Source organism: Canis aureus, chromosome 7 (genome assembly GCF_053574225.1).
Source record: "Canis aureus isolate CA01 chromosome 7, VMU_Caureus_v.1.0, whole genome shotgun sequence".
NCBI classification, from domain to species: Eukaryota; Metazoa; Chordata; class Mammalia; order Carnivora; family Canidae; genus Canis; species Canis aureus.
In genome coordinates, this window is record NC_135617.1 from 30,344,092 (window position 1) to 30,351,651 (window position 7,560).

Here is a 7,560-nt window from a genome sequence, read left to right on the forward strand (position 1 = left end):
GTCCCACATCAGGCTCCCTGCATGGAGCCTGCTTCTCCCTCTGCCTGTGTCTTTGCCTCTCTCTCATGAATAAATAAATAAAATCTTAAAAAAAAAAAAGTCCTGATGTTGGAGAGAATGCATGCTTAACACTGCATCTATGAAAGAGCCACTCCTGGTATTAAAATGCAGCTTCCCTCACATACGCATCATAAAAAAAATACAAGATGGTTGGATAATGGTATTTGTATTCTTCTATGTTTCAACCCCTTCATCCTTCTATAACTAGTCCCTCACATGTCTGTAGTCATCATATAATTTTTTCCTAAGCAAGGGTTGAATAAGGACAGTGTATATTAAGCTCCTCCTAGACTTAGATACACCCTGCTATTTCTAGTGGAATTACCAGGCTGTACCTAGCTAAGCCTGGGTAGAAGTAACCCACCCTTTCTTTCCTTAGGAAGCTCATTCCCAACCATTCTGGTCCTTTCAGAAGAAAAACAAAAAATTAATACCCCAAAAAAGCTAAAAACAATTTAAAATCAATCCTTAAATATAAAATAAAATAAAAACTGTTAAAATCATCAAATACTTCAGAAATTTAACTAATTTCCTTTTTAGAACCAAGTTTGAAATAAATGATATGAATGTCCTTCAGTCTAGTGGCAAATACATTCAGGTAGGACATGAAGAAGAGAAATGATTTTAAAATGACAGTGGTTTTCACTTATCAAGGCCCAGTTTTTGCCTTTTAATGCCTTGCTTCAAAAAAAGAACCAAGTCTTCTTGGACAAATCTGGGGCTGGAGCAAAGAAGATACTGAAGGAAGCTGGAGAATTCATCTCGTAGTTCCAGAAAGCAATGATGTGCTAAAAAAAAAAGAAAAAGAAAAAGAAAAAAAAATTAAAAACCACAATGATGCAGGGTATGTCAAAACAGCACAAGAGCCAACTGAAAGAGTTTCAGTGGCCAAAGCTGGAACAATTTGAGCAACAAAATAAATAAGTAGTATTGGATTATAATCCAAAGTATAAAATATCCATGAGTTCACACAGAAATAGATGATTGAATGGATAAATGGAGCAAAGAAACAAATATCCTGTGCAGAATTCCAAATAATCTATGTAGATACTGCCCCCTCAAGGAGATGGAGCTTAAATCCCTATCTCTTAAGTGAGGGCTGTGCATAGTGACTTCCTTTCAAAGTGAACAGTATGGAAAAAGATGAAAAAAGTAACTGTGCTTTGCTATGTGGTGAAAATGGCACTTTATCGGACCCAAAACCCATAACCTCTGTCTAATCATGAGAAAAGCATCAGACAAATAGAAATTGAGAGATAGTCCATGAAATATCAGACTAGTACTTCTTAAATCGTCAACACAAAAACTGAAAACTCCCACAGCCAGGAGGAGACTAAGGAGACATGGCAACTAAATGTAATGTGGTATTCTGGAGGGGATCCTGGAAAAGAGAAGGACATTAGGTAAAACCTAAGGAAATTTTAATAAAACATTGAAATAATAGTGTTTCGATATCAGCTTATTATGACAAATGTATCATGGGACATTAACAATGGGAAAGTGGATGTTGGATATGGGGAACTCTCCATACTATCTTCACAGATAATCTGTGAATCTAAAACTGTTTTCAAAAGTTTATTTAAAAATGAGGATGGAATGGACCCTTCCTTGCTATTTCTAGGGAAGTGACTTCATTTGGAAATAACAGTTGTGAATAGTGAATTTTATTTTTTTAATGTCTTCTGCACTTAAGAGTGTTAGGAGAGTATGTGAAGGGGTGAAAATAAAATTATGTGTTTTACTTTAGAGTTTGAGAGAAGCTTTACCTACAAGTTTTAGAGAAAAGGAAGAAGTTCAAGAGAGCTTAGTTCAGGCTGTGTTTTCCTATAGAATAGTAGGAGAAATCCATATTACCCTAGAGTTTTAAGGAAGAGGAATAATAAATATAACTACAAACCATTGTGTAGATATTAATAAACATGGAGTTCTAAATGAACAAGGGGCTAAACTTTCACAATTCAAAAATATAGAAGACCCTGGAAAATTGTTTAGCCACTCTTTGCAATGGAGTAAATGATAAATTTTGTTAAATGTTAGGGGAGGCTAATATTTAGGGGAGTGTTGAAATGAATTATTATTCAATGTAAATAACCACTTTCAAAGTTTATCTGCTTACCTAAGCTTCTCTTTCAGCCTAAGAGGTTTTCTTCAACTACAGGGACACCTGTTTTTGTTTGTTTGTTTGTTTGTTTTTAATTTACTTTCTCAACTCAATCATTGGCATTAGAAATAGTTAAAAGTACAGTTTTTAAAAGTAGATACCTTTAGTAATTAAAAACATTAATAATTCCAGCTTAGTAGTTTATGATATTAGGACAAGGCCTGTGCTTTCTTGCTTAGGGACATGGAGCACCCTGAATAGGAATTTATGAGTATGGGGCTAAGTTACTTCTAACCTCCATAATGGAAAGTTCCCTTCAGGATCCCCTTCTGAAACTATTGATTTTCCAGCACAGTGTGTACTTATCAGTAATGCCAAGATTTTGTGGCATCATCTGGCCATGTCATTAGAAAACGGCTGAAACCCTATTCTTTTATTTATTTTTTCTTCTTCTTTTAGCAAAATTCAACAAAGCAAACTATACTAGGCACCGTGGATAATGCCATTCTATGCATTAATCCCAAATTGCATATTCTCTGGAGTTTCTTCTTCCGTATCTCTTTAAGTAAGGTCAAGAAGAACATAGTTCATATGCTTTTCAATTTAAAAGGGAATAATTAAAAGCTATTAAAATATCTGCATTTTAAAGTTCAATCATCAGAGAAAAGAAGAGAAACAAATTCAACCAGGTTCGAGGCCTAACAGCTGAAAATACAGTTGTCAGATTTTGTAAATAAAAATATAGGATGCGTAGTTAAATTTGAAATTCAGGTAAACAGTAAAATTTTTAAGTGTATTCCATGCAGTATTTTGGACATACTTATACTAAAACCCATGCTTATCTGAAGTTCAAATTTAAGTGGGAGTCCTATATTTTATCAGGCAACCCTATCATCTATATAGGATTTAAAAATCAGGCTGAATAAGTTTTCTACTACAGTTTGAGTCAAGGACACTTTGTAACTTAATATCTAACTTTTGGTACTGTTGTACACTGCATTCTCAGAGTACCCATAGCAGCAAACCCTTTAAGACATGGCTCATTCATTAAGTATTTGCCGAATACACTTTGTGTGTTTAGCCTTGTACTGGATTCTGAGACCCAAAAGGAAGTGAAAGATCTGGTGTATTGCCCTTTAGAAATCTAGATTCCACTCGCAAGTAGAACTTACTTGCTGAAAATTAATTTTTCAGCTACCCTGACGTTAATTACTCACAAGGTTTAGCTCCGCATGGGTCACCATAAGGAGCCCTGTGGACTAGTGAAAAGTCTAGATGAAGGTAATAGTCCTTGAAAAGTGCCTTCTCATGAGGTATCAGAAGCTGAACTCCCCATAGGTAGTCCCTGTATAGACAGCACTGGCTATTTGCTTGTTTTGCAGCAAAGGGTAAGTGTAGGTGTTTTGCAGTTTCTGCTGAGGGAAGCACAAATTCTCCTTGAAGTTCTGGTCCCTTGCATTCTCTTTTCAAAAATACTGCAAAAATCTTTAGGACTTAACTAGAATGTACCTTGAAATTTTATTGCCCTATAATCCTGTTTGCTGCAGCACATTAAAATTCCCTTGAATGTTTCTTATGTAACCACTTCTGGTTAACTGTCATCTTGAAGTTATTTGCAATTTAGTTTTTCCGGCTTTTTCCAGAGCGGTGACAGTCCCTTTCTCCAAAGCTTGAAATGCACTAAATGCACCTTGCACCCCATACCCTTACCCTTTTTGCATTTGTGTAAAACCAGTTGTGTTGTCACTCTGAGTACTTATTTAGCCAGGGTAGAGATCTTATTTAAAGAGCATTTATAAGGGTCACTGATTGTTAATGCGCTCCCTTGGACTGCATGGGTTAGGAGAAATCTGTAGCTTTTGCTACCATCAAAACATTTAATAAATACTTTCTCATGCCTTTGGCTTGATACTGAAGATTTACAAGGAGTTATACAAAACTGGCTTCTTTTCACGGGCAGATTTAATTGAAAAGCGACACAGGGATATGAACAAACAAACAAAACACAAAGCAGCAGTGAAATTAAGAAATTTGCCAAAGTATGAGTGGCCAAGCTCATTTCCACTTTAGAGCATCTGCTGATTGTTCCATCTCCTTGGAAATCTCTTCCTCCAGACTTTTGTTTCTCTTGCTCCCCTACTTTGTTGTTGTTGTGGTTGTTGAAATGTTACTACCTCAGGTTTTCCCTGATCCTCTACTTAAAAATAGAATTTCCTCTCAACATTTTTACCAAGTTATTCTCTAGAGCCTTTAAACTAATTTTGGATGTATATTACCATTACACTTGTCATTATCTGAAACTGTATTATAAACTAATTATTGGGGCAGCCCCGGTGGTGCAGCGGTTTGGCGCCGCCTGCAGCCCGGGGTGTGATCCTGGAGACCCGGGATCGAGTCCCACATGGGGCTTCCTGCATGGAGCCTGCTTCTCCCTCTGCCTGTGTCTCTGCCTCTCTCGCTCTCTCTGAATGAATAAATAAATAAATCTTAAAAAAAAAAAAAGACAAGGATTGTCCTTTAAAAAAATAAAAAATAAATAAACTAATTATTATTTATAATTTATTTATAGTCTCACAATAGAAAGAAATTCCATGAAGGCAAAGACTTTGTCTACTACTGTGTTCTTTTATCTGAAATAGTGCTATATAGGAAGCACTTTTTAACGTTGGTGATTGAATTAATGAGTCACTTTTGGTTCAAGATGAGAGATTAGGCAAAATATCTAATTGGGAGAAGGTTAAAGAAGTTGTAGAAAGAGTGAAGAGTAAGTAGGAACACTGTGAAAATAAGAATAGGATCTCAAAGTTTGCCTGCTTCTTGAAAAAGCCAGATGAGTATCCAGGTGGAGAAATTCACATCTTGAAGTAAATTGGGAGTACTAAACAATAGGAGAGCCATGGTTTCATGGGGATGCTTAGGGCAGAAGTGTTCAAACCTCTGCATGGTTGTTGAGTTTGAGGCAGTTGAGAACAATAGGCCAGCTGGTGCCAATGGCATTTTCGTGGCACAGACCCTCAGGGACAAGAGAAACAGGAAGGTCATCTTCTAGCGCCAAGTGTCTGTTCTCTCTGTTCCAAACCAAACCTAGCCACATTGTAAATTGAGGACTACAGTTGTTCTAGGTAATGACTGCACTTTTTTTCATCATCTGCTACATTTCCGAGCTAGGGAATCCCTGAGAGTAGTTTTCAGGACCGTGGGCACAAATACTGAGGTCCATATGATATTTTAAGTAAGGGTAGGGAGCCATTAGGTGGGAAATTTGCTATTTGAAGATGGCAAAGGTATTAAAGGCAGTCTGTTCACCAGCCTTTTCTAAAAACAGACAATCAGCATTTCTACTGGCATCCTTAGCTGGTCAAGCCTCACAGAACAAACAGTCTTGCCCTGGGGCATGATACCTGCTGTGATCATTTGTTAATTTTTCAGGACTGTCCCAATTTCAGAGCGCTGCTCCATTGTTGCAGATGGTCACAATAAGCCTTCTGATCATAGGTATCATTTTATAAATACTGAACAAGTTAGATATCTGGTGTAATAAGGATCTCAGACTTCAAAAAATCATTTAAAAGTTAATTTCAAACTTTAATTATTGCCACTTGTAAACATTAAAACTGACTTGAATTTTCTGGATCCTGTCCTAAGTACCAACCTACTTTAATCCATGGTTATTCTCATGAAAAAGGAGGTTGGGAAGGAGGTTGATCAAGAAAAGAAACAGTATGATTAATTTCATAAAAAGTACTGAGCAATTCATAAAAATCTCTCATTATAAAAAGGTAGTTTGGAGGCTTCTGATAGAGCTTATAGTTTTAGGAGCCCTTTGAAGAAATGTATAAAATAGAAGCATAGAAACAAATAGCTTTTGCTCATTTCTGAAAAAGGACCAGAGTGTGTTCATATAAGAAGTCCTCATTCCCCGCCACCCCCCCTCCCGCCCCACACACACACACACACACTGTGTGATCTTTTCAGGCCATCTAGAAGAAGGGACAAGATATTGTTGAGTTCTTACTTTGGGTCAGGATGCTTGATACTTTTCATACATCATCCTCCTTAATCACCAAACACCATAATGATAACTATTATTTTCCCCACTTTACCGAGTAGGAAATGGAATCTAGGATGGATGAAGTCCTAGCTATCCAACTAGAAAGGAGAAGAGGGAAGATTCAAGGTAAATCTTGAACTTCACGTTTTTTGTTTTATTCTTGTAATCTTCCTAAACTCTCCACTTCTCACCCTTCGCTATGAATTGTCAGTGCAACTGTTTCTCTCAATCCTCTATACTTAAGAGCAGGAGGGAAGGATAAGCAATGGCAGTCCAGCTACAATACTGTGACAGTGAATAGTTCCCTATAGCAGGCCTTCCTTATACTGTGTAATATCAGTAGTACATGTTCGATTTGATAAAGTAATTATATTTTCCATTTAATCATCACAATTAGGTGAAAAGGGTATTATGATTATCTCATATTTAGCTAAGAAAATGAGACTGAGAGAGATGGAGCTTGTATGTAAGACATAAAGGCTTTTAGAACTCATTCAGTGATTACACAGAGGGAGAGTCTATTTCTGCCTGAGACACATACAAGGCAAATTGGTCTCCAGGCCCTTCTACAACCCTCTCCTTTCAATATCTATCCAAAATGCAGGTGCATCATAGCAACACAGCAGGTAGAAGGTTCAGGAAGAGCATCAGAGCTTTTCTTATAGGATGAGATCATGTAAATTGCTTATTGTGAGTGGATTACCTTACGAAAAATAAGCATGATTTAAATTTTCAGTTGACAGTCAGAACTCAGTAAACTATTTCAGTCCTGTCAAAGCTGTTTTCTGTATGTCCTATTACAGAGAATAGGCCACTTAATCTTTAAAAAGTGATCAATTAGCGTGGCTTACATCACTTCTTACTGACAATGCATGCTACCAGCTGGCTGCTTTTTAATCTTTTTTTTTTTTTTAAAGAATGTCTGAGAGAAAAGGTAAAGAGTATAATGAGACATGCTAACCTCTTACAAAACTCTGAATATCAAATTTCTGTAATTACTGAAATGTTCATTAGTCTTCTTGTGCTCTGTAGGCTTATCACACCTGTTTAGTTATGCCACCCCAAGCATGTTCCTTCACATCTTTCTCCTAGTTTGGGACTTCTGCTTTATGATGTCATAAGCCTTTCTCAATATACAATATCAAGAATCTTTGTCACTTGGTAAAAATACTTCAGGCTCATTATGGGGGTGGCAGGGGTTGAGGGGAGATCAGATTTATGGACCTAATCCTAGTTCTGTGCTAATACTAATCGATGGACTTCTAAAATGATTCTTAAGGAAACACATGCATACCTAGTCCCATTCCTAGCAATTTTTATTTAGTCAGCCTCAAGTGAGGCAAGAACA

The 7,560-nt window shown here is 36.8% G+C and overlaps 1 long non-coding RNA gene across 1 annotated transcript; it reads right to left on the bottom strand.

Annotated features, from left to right (window-relative positions):
- Positions 1-699: 699 nt before the first annotated feature.
- LOC144317208 (uncharacterized) lies at positions 700-7,312 on the bottom strand. Its single transcript, XR_013383150.1, has 2 exons — positions 7,174-7,312; positions 700-848 (listed from the first exon to the last, which is right to left on the bottom strand). It is a non-coding gene; the product is annotated as an uncharacterized LOC144317208 (long non-coding RNA).
- Between the last annotated feature and the right edge of the window lie 248 nt (positions 7,313-7,560).